At 41.5% G+C, this 13,673-nt stretch overlaps 1 pseudogene; it reads right to left on the bottom strand.

Moving 5' to 3' along the window:
- Positions 1–569: 569 nt before the first annotated feature.
- Positions 570–673, bottom strand: LOC129636347 (uncharacterized; annotated as a pseudogene).
- Positions 674–13,673: the final 13,000 nt, after the last annotated feature.

The following is a 13,673-nucleotide window of genomic DNA, read 5'->3' as shown; positions in this document are numbered from 1 at the left end:
AATACAGAAAAAATTGAATGTATTATATATATATTTTTAATTTATTTATTTTAATTGGAGGCTAATTACTTTACAATATTGTATTGGTTTTGCCATACATTTGAACAAATAAGTAAATGTGCTGTACTGTGAGGGGCCAGAGTTTGCACCTTGGAAGAAAGGACATGCAAATATGAAATGAAGTAAGTGAACAATGTCAGGGTGAATTGTGATTGAACTCAACTGAACTCAATATGAACTCATGGTTTCTAAAATATAAAATACATGTGCTTATACATGTGTATGTGCACATGTATAGATAAGTGTGTGTATATATATATATATATAGGGCTCCCCTGGTGGCTCAGATGGTAAAGAATCTGCCTGTAATGCAGGAGACCTGGGTTCAATCCATGGGTCAGGAAGATCCCCTGGAAAAGGGAATGGCAACCCACTCCAATATTCTTGCCTGGAGCATCTCATGGACAGAGGAGCCTGGCCAACTACGTCCATGGGGTTACAGAGTTGGGCATGACTTAGCGACTACACAACAACACATACATACACATGTTTCCTAACTCTGCCCACCGAAAGGGTCAAGCAATGGCATCCTAAGAATAATGAGCACCCCTGGCACACGAACTGATAAGAACAGATACTATACTTGATCTTAGCCAAAAGGCCAAGGATGGAAGCACTGACTCAATGGACATGAGTTTGAGCAAGCTCCAGGAGTTGGTGATGGACAGGGAAGCCTGGAGTGCTACAGTCCATGGGGTTGCAAAGAGGTGGACACAACTGAGTGACTGAACTGAACTGAACTGAGCACACAAAACTTGGTCTCTGATCCATTCCCCAATGAAAGGAACCAGGGATCCTCAGAGAAGTGCTGCTTCCGGACCTGGGGTAGGGAGGTAAAAGATGAGCCTGGAAAGCCTTGTTTTGCCAAGGAGATCATGACATCCAGTCCATTCACTTCATGGCAAATATATGGGGAAACCGTGGAAACAGTGGCAGGTTTTATTTTTTTGGACTCCAAAATCACTGCAGATGGTGACTGCAGCCATGAAATTAAAAGATGCTTACTCCTTGGAAGGAAAGTTACGACCAACGTAGACAGCATATTAAAAAGCAAAGACATTACTTTACCAACAAAGGTCCATATAGTCAAGGCTATGGTTTTTCCAGTAGTCATGTATGGATGTAAGAGTTGGACTATAAAGAAAGCTGAGTGCCGAAGAATCGATGCTTTTGAACTGTGGTTCAAAAGTCTTGGAGAAGACTCTTGAGAGTCCCTTAGACTGCAAGGAGATCCAACCAGTCCATCCTAAAGGAGATCAATCCTGAATGTTCATTGGAAGGACTGATGTTGAAGCTGAAACTCCGATACTTTGGCCACCTGATGTAAAGAGCTGACTCATTTGAAAAGACCCTGATGCTGGGAAAGATCAAAGGCGAAAGAAGAAGGGGACTAGAGGATGAGACGGTTGGATGGCATCACCAACTCAATGGACATGAGTTTGGGTAGACATCAGGAGATGGTGACAGACAGGGAGGCCTGGTGTGCTACAGTCCATAGGGTCGCAAAGAGTCAGACATGACTGAGCAACTGAACTGATTGAAAGAAGAGCTCAGTAAAATTAATGAGGACACGTCACAAAGACACAGGAGTCACTTGTAGAGGCTGCCACTAGTAAAATCCAGAATAATTGGAACACCAAAATATAATTAAGTACACCATTGAAAAGTGGGAATTCATGACTTTCTACATCTTAACCAGAAGTGAAAGTCCCAATTCAGGTTTAAAAAGCATTTTTACTACTGAGTGGAGATTGAACTAAAGAATTCAGGGGTCAAAACTGTGAAACCAGACAGAGAGTTGTTACAGGAGATGAACGATGGATGTCTGATCACAAATGGAGGCAATGAAGACAAAGAAAAGTAGGTGAAGCAGAAATGTACTTTCAAGACAAGACCGATAGAACCTGCTGATGAATTAATGAGAAAAGGAAGTCTTTGAGGACCTAGTGGTACTGTGGTGCTGTGTATTGAGAAAGATAAAAGTTGGGGGGGGGGGAAGTGTGTGGTGGGGATCTTGGTAGGGGTGGAATGGCAAGGATGAAGCATCTTGGACATATATAGCTTGTGATTCTGTTAGGTATCCAGGTGGACACGGCAAGTTGACTATTAGATATACAAGTATGGAGTTCAGAGAGGGCCCAAGATAGAAATTCTAACCCCATTCAACAGGCATTTTTAGCCTCATGGCAAAAACAGTGAGGGTCCAAAATGTGACTTGATCTTCTCAAAGCCTAGTAAGTTGATAAGCTAGGATTCCAGCCTTGTAGGCCACTTCATTGTGCTTCCTTGGAAAACTCAAACTTCATCTCATATGTCTCATGTCCCCAAGAACACTTAGCAAAACACTCAGGGCAGAATAGAGGCTCAGTAAGTACTTGTTGATTAATATGTCTGGGGATATTAAGAAACTCACCAAACAACAAAGGTTGTATTAAATTTACACTGCTACATTTGAAATGTAGACTTGATTAATTGCTTTCTGGCAGTCAGTAGCATACCAACTTGGGCAGAAAGTAAGCAGAAGCAGAGAAAACAAATCCAGCCTATTTGAGTCCGAGTTAATATCGGTCCTGAATGATTGGGCCTGGTCAATTGATGTCTCTGCTTAGTCAATAAGGCAAACCTTTCTTTTTCCTGTAGATCCCTTGACCTGCCTTCATCTGCCGTAAAGTGACACTGTCCTGTTGGCCATGTTAAGATCATCAAAATTTAGTTAGTCCTTATGCATTATGGGAATCCCTGGTGGCTCAGTGGTAAAGAAAATTCTTGCAATACAGGAGACCACCTGCAATGCAGGAGACACAGGTTCAATCCCTGGGTTGGGAAAATCCCCTGGAGAAGGAAAAGGTAACCCACACCAGTATTCTTGCCTGAGAAATCCCATGGTCAGAGTCTTGTGGGCCACAGTCCATGGGGTCACAAGAGTCGGACATGACTTAGCTACTAAATCACCATGCATCATAATAGGGCCTATGAATGCTGCATTTGTGGCCCAATTTCTACCAGGAAAAGGAAAAAGACTAGCTATGCTATGCCTGAGCAGTGCAATGAATCTTGTCTGGCCTGATGTTATCCACTTCTTTTCCCCTACCAGTCTTTCTGATTTGGCTTTCTGTTATATGCTTAGCAGTCCCAGTACACCTCTCTACCAGGACACAAGAGGCTATTTCTCTCCAGTGATGTGGGGCATAAGCAAAAGTTTATGTGAACATTGTAAGGTGAGTATTCACTGTGTTTGGGGAAGAACTATATTTTCCACGAAACATGATTACCACAGAAAGAGTTGCATTAAACTGCTGACATGTCATAAGTCCCTCACTTTGGAACGGTATTAGGATTAGCAGCCCTGAGGTTGTCATGTGGTAATTAAGGGACTGTGAAATGTTATATAAAGGCTCACAGCTGGCTGTTCGAGACAGCAAAATTGAAAGGCAGATTGCTATCACCAGGGGAGATCAGCTCTTCTAGTTCTGTAATATTAAGCCCCAGCGTTTGCTGGAAAAGCTGCAAGCATGTCAAGAGTTAATTTCTGGCCATTGTGTGACCCTCATGGTTTTCCTGTGGTGGGTCATAGTCAGGAAAAGAATACCATTATCACACTAGACTCGGGTGGTGTGTGAGCGTCTGCCAAGATGTGAAAAAAATTCGTATCGCTGGTTCAAGCTCTTTTGTCCTGACGCCCCTCGATCATGGGTTCTTACAGGGGAAATAAGACAGCATTCAGAAGACAAAAGTTCTCTGTCCACAAGTCCACCGACTTACCTCAGCCCTCAGAGAAATGGAAAGTTACATAGCTGCTTAGGAAGCTATTATGCTCCTTGGCGTTTCCTGCTGTTCTCATTGTCATTGAATCCCTGAGAGTGTTACTTAGAAATAAGGGATAATCACTATCGGTATATTACGTATGAGACGGTAAACTGTTTCTGAGATAGACTAATAGCCAAAGCAAAACGAAATCATTTAATCCATTTTCAACGCTGTTTGTTGAGAGTATACTATGAAGCTATAAAAATCATTACTATTGTACAGCGCACCGTAACATTACAATGAGAAGTTTCTTTTCCTGGAGAGGGCGGGGAGTTATCCCATTATGCTCACTCCATCCAGCACTTTCTGGGTACACCACGACAGGCATAAGAATAAGATGAATGCCCATTTAGTTTAGGAGTAAACATGATCATTTTCACTGTGCAACACTTCCCTCCAGACCATAGGTATCTGCCAGAAAAAACCTCTAAAGATTTTTTCCCCGAGTTTTGATCATTAGTTTTCCCAGCAGCAGAGCACCAACCTGACACTTTACCTGAAACGGTGGGGGTGGAGGGTGCAATTGGGAATAAAACGGTTGCCTAGATCCTGGGTGGATTGCCAAGCCATGCTTCCAAGTACAACAGTATCTGGCCACCATAAACGTAATCATTGAAAATAACTTTGTTCTTTGAATTCTTGACACATGTATTCTAAGATAATAACACATTATAAAACAATATCTGCAGTTATAAACTAGCCCTGCTAACTCCTGTAGTTGTATGAAATCATTTATGTCTCAAACTGTTATGCACTCAGACTATACCTGAATAATTTGCTTTGTGCAATGCTTTGCTTAAACCATATACTACGAGGCAGTCAGTAAATACTTTATGGAGAAGGAGGATAACAATAAATTTTTACCTCAAACTCCTCAAGAGTATCAGAAACCACCTGAAAATTATTATACAGAAACCAGTGATTTTAGTTCAAATATAGTTTTACATATATTTGAGAGAATATAGGTGTTTAAACTTTTTTTCAAAGTATATCTAAAAATATGAGGCTAGTTATAAAATATTAAGCCTCATTCATCTCTCAAACAAAAAAATCCCTTCCATTATAAAGTCTATAAGGTTGAGAGGAAGAGTAAGTTAGAAAGTGATACCGTAAAAGAGGGGTGGCAAATAGGTGTTATCTCATATTCCAGATCTGTTTAATTAATAGTGCCTATCTGGCAAGCTGGATTAAGAAAGAGTCTGAGTGTATAATTATTTAGTGACATTTGCTGTGGGTGTGTGAAGGAGGATGGGGTATTATTTTATACGAGGCTGCACAGAAAGTGTTTGGGTTTGAAAATCTTTGCCAAAATGGAAGGAGATTAAGATGTGATTTGCTGCAGACTCAGGTGGTCATTCTGAAACATATTTATTTTTCTTCCCTGTTCATAAGCAAGAGATCAAGATAGAAATTCTAAAAGATAAATCTGGCTCCAAGTCAAGATCGAAGAAAGGCATGCAACAACAACCAAAAAAAACAGATTCTTCCCACAAACATTTTACTTGCAATTGTAATACATATATACATATACAAATATATGTATTTAAATTTTTAAAAAATTGTTTACTACCTTTCCTGCTGCTAAGTCGCTTCAGTCATGTCCGACTCTGTGCGACCCCATAGATGGCAGCCCACCAGGCTCCCCGTCCCTGGGATTCTCCAGGCAAGAACACTGGAGTGGGTTGCCATTTCCTTCTCCAATGCATGCATGCATGCTAAGTCACTTCAGTCATGTCCGACTCTGTGCAACTCCATAGACAGCAGCCCACCAGGCGCCTCTGTCCACAGAGTTCTCCAGGCAAGAATACTGGAGTCGGTTGCCATTTCCTTCTTCAACTACCTTTCCTAAGAGGGCAAAAGATGAAAAGGTGTGGATTGCAAGTGAAAAGATGCTGTGAGGGCAAGCTCCATGGGGTACAAACTCAACCCCAGAAAGCGTCCTTTAAAAAAAAGCAGTCTAGTCAGTGTGCAGAGGACCTAAGAAACTTGGCAATAGATTCAGCCACAAGCTTCTTTTTTTGCAGGGTACATGACTTTCACTTGAACACGGAAAGAGTCACACTCCCCCATCTCCTTTTCATGTGGAGTATATTTTAATAAGCAACCTCTCCTCCATCCACCTGTGTACGTGCTCATTGTGGACACACACTCCCTGCAGTCGCCAGGGTAACTAGGCTGACCGAGTTCTCTCACCTATTACTCTTTGGAAGAGAGTTTCACAAAGGGGTAAAGAAAGCAGCCACATCAGGCAGAGATCTCAAGCCATAAACTCACAGTCAAAACCAACTTATGATTACCAAAAGGAATAGAGGGGGTGGGAGGGAAGACACATTAGGAGTTGGGGATTAACATATACACACTGCTATACACAAAATAAATAACAAGGACCTACTGTATAGCACAGGGAACTATAGTCACTATCTCATAACAACCTATAATGGAAAAAGAATCTGAATAAGAATATATAATTGAATCACTGCTCTATACCTGAAACTAACACAACATTGTAAATGAACTATACTTCAATTTTTAAAAAGTAGTCTTTAGTCAGTGTAAGAGAGGATTTAAAAGAACTTTGCAATAGATGCAACTACAAACGTCTGAACCTTTTACCAGGGGATGTGTGTGAATACCTAGCCATTCAAAAGAACAGTGATGGGATGAAGTTCCAAGGAGTTCCTAGTGCGTTTGGAGAACGTATGTAAGAACCTCACAGCTGAGCAAGTGGCAGAACCGATTTGAGTTTTAGAATGCTCCACACAGGGAAAGGGGCTTCCCTGGTAGCTCCTCTGGTAAAGAATATGCCTGCAATGCAAGAGACCCCAGTTCGATTTCTGGGTCAGGAAGATCCCCTGGAGAAAGGACAGTCTATCCACTCCAGTATTCATGGGCTTCCTGGGTGACTCAGCTAGTAAAGAATCCACATGCAGTGCGGGAGACCTGGGTTTGATAGATCCCTTGGAGGAGACCATGGCAACCCACTCCAGTATTCTTGCCTGGAGAATCTTCATGGACGGAGGAGTCCATGGGGTCACAGAGAGTCAGACATGACTGAGCAACTAAGCACAGCATAGCACACAGGGAAATGGTGTCTCAAGACAGAATTAAGTACAGGTTACCAAACACACCTTGTACAGACTTGACTGAATCACAATCAGAAACAGGGATTAAACTGTTTAATTTTGGAGAGTTCTCTACTTTTCTCAAATGCATGTCATTTCCAGTGATCTCTGCCATGAACATTAGTGTAATAAGCACACAGACTAATAGAATCTATGTTAGTAATGAGGTATTTCAGTGGTTGTGGTTGTCGTTGTTGTTTACTTACTAAGTCTCGTCTGACTCTTTTACAACCCCACAGACTATAGCCTGCTGGCTTCCTCTGTCCATGGTATTTCCCAGGCAACAATACTGGAGTAGGTAGCCATTCCTTCAGTGGTGAATTTCAATGTGACTATATATAAATATCTAGTTCATAAAATAATATTTATTAAAATGGAAAAAACATTGCATTTCCTATTGTGTTTGATGGGTTTTTCATTAAGCCTACTACTCTTAATGATAATATGGTCCTTGGGAACTAATAGTCACAGAGTTTGTAAAGCATGCTTCCAAAGTTTAAGACTCACCAATCTGATCTTTCTTCAGAAAGTGAGGTAATGACAAGACCATCTATCTGAGAATGGTACTCAAACATTCTACAGTAGACAGGTTCCATAAGAACCTGGGGGTAAGTAGAATATAGGAGCTGTGTCTTCTTTCTTTCCTGTGATAAAGTTCATTATTTTCAGTAATTTCTAATAAATGAATATTGCTTTTTGTTTCTCTGTTGGCAGGTGGTAGAAAAAACACCTAGCCCACCATTTTAAGCCAGTGTCATTTACTAAAGGAAAGAGTGTCGCAATAAAATATATTTTCAAAACTTTCATTCTCAAGACAAATAACAGAGAGGAGGTCAAAAATCTTAAAGAAAATACTAGCCTTATTAACATCATGAATTGTTGGAGAGTGACAGATTACTTACTGCCTATGACAAGCCTGTGCAGGCTTGGGGCAGATAAAAATTTTTAAGGCACAGTCATACCTTGTCTTATTAAATGTAAAGTTTTTGTTAATGTGCCAGCTGAGTTGGAGGTGGGTGACAAGGGCTAGGATAGGATGCCCAACCTCCTGGTTTTCCCAGGAATGAAGGGTTTTCTGGGTGTTAAAAACCTGGAAAATTTCTGGCAAACAAGGACAAAGTTGGTCATATTCAAAGCAGAAACTGACTAAAGTTAGGGTTTGTTTATGAAAGGTTTGTACGCCCTGCAAGGGGGTTTGGCATTGCCCTTGTGGGAAAGGGGGGCCTCCTCCTTGACAGAGCTGGAAGTAGTTATTCTTCCCTGGAGGCCAACCAGACACTTAGGAGGTTTCCCATTTGTCCAGGGCAGCAGAGAGGAAGGCCTGAAAGTGGGCAGATGCAGGCTGATTCAGAGAATGGGACAGACCTGAAAATCACTTCAGAGACAGACTTGGAACTGAAAATACAGGCTCAGTGGGTGATTCAAAGTTGGAGGTGGGGGTAAAAGAGAAGTCAAGGATGACTGAGGGGTTGTCCTTGGATGGATGAACTTCGATGAGATTATGGGAGGTGGGAGACATAGGGGAGTGAATCATACCCTCAAACATGGACTGACCTTAGGAATTATAAATCCCAACCACATAAAGATCTCGATCAAGAGCTGCTGCTGCTTCACTCACCCCTCCCCTCTGCTCACGTGGGAAACTTGCTGGTAGTCTGGATTGCGATGCTTAATCAAAAGCCTTCTCACCATGTGTAGCTCTCCCTCTTCTCCTGCTGGCCTACATACGTTTATCTGGAATAGCCTTCTCATTACTGGTTAAAAGCTAGTCAGAACATTGAAAGTCTGAAGCAGTTGACTCAGAGACGCGCATTCTCCAAGTGAACTTTACCCCAAAAACAGCCAGGAAGAAGTTTACAAAGGCAAAGAGATGCTCTGGGGTTTCTTAGCTCATCTGCCCACTCTGGCCACCAATAATGTTTCTTTTCTCTCCAACAATTTTTTAAAATACTTCTGATTTAAAAATAATGAAATGTGGAAACATACAGTAATCACATAGAGAAAAATAAGCTATTACCAAAATCCCAATATTGCAGGGATATCTTCAGCTAAAATTTGATTTTACTTCTTTTCTTACACATGGAACCCAAAGGTATCAGAGTTCATGTCTGTGAAGTAAAAAAAATGATAATAAAAAAATAAAAATAAGACCCTCTATTCCCTACCTGGAAAATTAAAATGATGTCTTGATTTTTCCCATAGCCCCTCTCCCTACAAATTCTGGAAGATTCACAGACAAATTTGTCTCCATTTACACATAACAATCATTTTCTTTTGCCTGTTGTCACCAACCAAGGAGTGGGAGCTCAGACTGGCCCCTGAAGCTGACTCCGTAACTACTAATTTTTAAAGCCTGTCACTCACCATTGGTTTCTAAACTTACCTATACATCTCCCTCTAATTCTGCAATAATATGCTTTAACTCATTCATTTTCTGCTTAAATGAGCCAATCATGAATTCCATGTTTGTAACCAGGAACATTGACCAACACATAGGCTTTCTCCAAATGCCTTGTTGTTTCCACTGGTTTGCTTCGATTTAGTATGAAACACTGAAAAGTTTGTTAGAAGCTCTGTGTAAGTGAGAAGGCGTGGCTGATTGGATTTTAAGCTGATCTTGGGGGGAAACACCTCCACTTAGTGCCTGAAGGTCTTTTTATTTGAAGATGAAAAAAGATCAACTTTAAGAACAGAAACTTCCAGTCCCCTTCTTGAGGGTTATAGTTAAGTTTCATCATTTTGTGGGCAAAGTGTGACAAGGGGCCAGGACTCTCACCCTTCAGTGTCATATAGCCACTCTCTTTGACGCCTTCAACTTTGTCCAATGTCCATTAGTTCACGGGACCTTTGGCTTAGCCTCTCTGGAGAGTGAATTTCAGTCTTCTGCTGGGGTGGGGAGTTGTAAGGAGACCTCAAGGAGTGTGGAAAAGAAGACAGGGATCTATAACTGCTTCTTAGCATTTCAACCGTCTTTTTCCAGCTCCATGTGTACACACACACACACACACACACACACAACACACACACACACCAAAATTATGTTGATGTTCAATCTCTGAGCTTCTCTGATATTCTTCATTGTAGATCAGCCAATTTCTGGACTTCCTCCACTTTTACTTAAGAATGAAGCTCTCAGGACTTCCCTGGTGGTCCAGCATTTAAGATTGTGTTCCCAAGGCAGGAGGCCCAGGTTCGATCCCTGGTCAGGGAACTAGATCTCACATTCACAACAGAGACCCATGCAGCCAAATAAATATTTTGAGAATGAAGCTTTCTTTAGGTCTGTTAAAGTCAGTTACCACTTGTTATGCTCTGTTCTTTTGATTTGTTTTTTCTGCTCCTCCTCTCCCATTTCCTGTCTTTTATTATTTTAGAGGGGATGTGAGGAGTGGAAGTTTTGATTACTGTGTCTTCAATCCACCTTGTTTAGCTGAAACACTAATTCATTTTAATTGCCAAATAATATTTTATTCAATGGCTCTTCTATAATTTATCTAACAATGACCTATATTTTTTACTCTTATACTATCCCTCCCTTTTTGATATTTTAACTAATGAAAAATAAATAATATTGAGTAACATGTGGCTGGAAAAGTAACTGTGCAGAAAGTCCACTCAGTCTAGTGTTACAAGTTAAACATTCACTCTTGAGTAGTTAGGTACCTTTTGGACAAATGCTCAGTCTTTCAGATTCCTTCCTCCTACTCCCTCGTAATTAGTGCCTGGGATGTAGGAGCATCAGGTAACTTACATTCACATGGTAGCAGGAAAAAGTGAGTCTTTGGACCCAGATTCTTGCCTGAGGCTGTTCCCATCTTTGGAAAGCCCTGTGAACATACTATGTTGAGGCCAATGTCCAAATAACTCATAGTTTACTTTTTCTTGATTTGTTAGCATTGCTAGCTCTTGCTGCTTAACGTGGTACCACCTGCATTCCAACTGGTCTTATGTGTTGCCTTGAGTTATTTGTGTGTCACAGATTCAATCACTGGCTTGAGTGATCCACCACAAAGCTCCCAATCTCAGGATCATTTCTCCCCAGGAACCTCCCCCATCAGCAGAATCAGCTAATAATGTCTGCCCGTCTCTATGAAGCCAATAGGCATTTCTGGATTTCTTCCATGCCATGCAGATACTGATGGACAACTGAGGTGGCTTCATTCAGACTTCTCTTATGGTTAACCCTGTCACGCCACCAACATGACTCTGCTGTGGCTACACTAGTTTGGTACGCATGGGATTAGAGAGCCCTGCAAGGCAGTCTCCTCTTAGAGTTCCAAACAGGAAACCCATCAGGAACACCTTCAGCTTTAAGTAACTGGAATCCAGCTATCAGTAGCTCAATGAACGAGGATCTGTATTTTTCATATAATACGAAATCCAAGGATAAGCAGTTAGTAACATTGTTGGGGCTGCCACCAAGGATCTGGTCTCTTTCTATATTTCCCACTGCCATCCTTCAGCATCCTGGTTTTTCATCCTCAAGCTTGTTGCCTAGTGGTCTCAATGAAAAAAGTTGAGTGAAAAAGTGATACAATAATGTCTATTCTTTCTATAAGGAAAACAGCACCCTGTCCATAAAGCCCTCAACCATCATTTCTTTTGATATTTCATTGATGAGGAGGAAGGCTTTATATTAATTGCAGAGTGGCAAGAGTGTCAGCTACAGGGTTCTACTTCTTCCTGTCTAACCTCTCTCCCAGCTCTTGGATGATAAAAAAGTATGCATCATCTTGCCTGATTCCTTTACCTCATCATTTCCCACAGTCCACTAGGGTAGAAGGACAGCCTTTCTTCCCAATTCCTCCTCCTTTTGGCCTGGGACAGCATCCTACCACATCGTTCTTGAGTTTGCATTCACACTCCCTCCTTCCCTGAGCCTAGAGTAGATGCTAGGGATCATGGTTCATAGAAGATAAGTATCAAAAAATTATACATTTGATATTGTCATGATAGTATCTCTGATAAGGAAAATTAAACCATAGTGATAGAAATCAGAACAGTTGTTGCTCCGGTGGAGCCACTGAGTGGGAAGGGGCACTAAGGGATGTTCTGGGGTGATAAAACATTCTGTATCCTGATGGCACGTGGATTTGTTCAAACTGATCGAACTGTACACTTGAAATTTGTGCATTTCACAATAAATAAATTATACCTCAATAAAAAATAATAAAATGGAAAAAATTAACTTTGTCACTATTATACACATTCTTACAATTAAATCTTCAAATACATTCATGATTATTGACGTACGGTAAATTCCTCAAAGATTTTGGGGCCAATGGATATATGCACCCTTTTAGGGATTTTGTTACCTTTTGCCAAATCATCTTCTAGAAAGATACTTTCTCATTTATACCCCAGCTGAGAGTTTTAAAGAATAAGCAGCAGAATCTTAACTGTCATGGTTTTATCTGCTATTTAAACAAATACGAACGGAGTGATTCAGTCACAAATGTTAACAAGCAGGTTATTTGAGAATTACTAATCCTATTTTAGGATTTCAGAAGAGTGTACGCTTCTCAAGAGTATACACTAAATAATTAGCATATCAGAGATAATTTCATAAAATTAGGTATTCAGGAAAGATAATCTTATCCATTTTCTATACTTTAACTTCATTTCTGTGTCTCAGTCTACTTTTTCCCATTGGTGGAAAAGTAAGCCTAATTTCTTCTGAGGATTTGCACTGAAGTCTATGCAAAGACAAGGCATCAATGGCGGGTGCTGGGCTGTGGCTTCTTGTTGCCTCAATCCCCATTCTAGACAGGTGGTGCATTTCCTGCCTTCACCGGCTGCTTTGGGTCCAGTGACTCTACGACTTCAGTGCCATCCTTGGGCACAAATTGCCTGGCCAAGACACACCATACAGCCACTTCTCTATGGGGTCCTGCTCCTGATCCAGTCTCAGGGTCTGTAGATCCTTGTCTCCTTCTAGGTCTCTGTTTCTCTTATTCGATCATATCCACAGGTGGCGCTAGTGGTAAAGAACCTGCAGACCAAAGCCAGAGACATAAAAGAAGCTGATTGGATCCCTGAGTCGGGGAAGATCTCCTGGAGAAGAGAATGGCAACCAGCTCCAGTATTCTTGCCTGGAGAATCCCATGGACAAAGAAGCCTGATGCGCTACAGTCCATAGGGTCACAAAGAGTGGGACATGACTACCGCAGCTTAGCACTCATCATACCCACAAATCCCCTTTTGAGAACTGAAGCGTTTAACCTCATTAGAAAGAAAGATTTGGAGGTTATCTCTCTTCCACCCAACTCAACCATGAGTACAGTGAGGAGAGAGGGAATGAATGGTGAGCTGACAGAAACCACACATGTCCTCCCCATCGAGGAACCAGAGTTCTAATGGCTAGTTAGCAGTGGACCTGGATTCTAAATCAGACCTGCATTCTCGAACCAGCCCCTTGCTGGTCTGTAAATGAGCACAATTTCCCCGGTGACCTGGCCACAGTTTAGACACCAGAAGACTCAGGACAAGCCCAAAGAGAACTGACATAAGTCAACCAACTTCCAGCACCATTGTGGGCAGCTGCTTACCCGAAGCATGAAGCATTTGCCCACACGATTCTCAGTTATCTCTACTGGTGACGACAGGGAGAGAGAGCAAGGTCTGGAGCTTTCATCCCTTCCATCTGGAACCTGCACACAGAGCTGATAAACTACAGCAGAGCGG

This window comes from Bubalus kerabau, chromosome 21, assembly GCF_029407905.1.
Source record: "Bubalus kerabau isolate K-KA32 ecotype Philippines breed swamp buffalo chromosome 21, PCC_UOA_SB_1v2, whole genome shotgun sequence".
Taxonomy (NCBI): Eukaryota; Metazoa; Chordata; class Mammalia; order Artiodactyla; family Bovidae; genus Bubalus; species Bubalus kerabau.
This window is presented reverse-complemented; position numbering and strand designations above follow the sequence as displayed.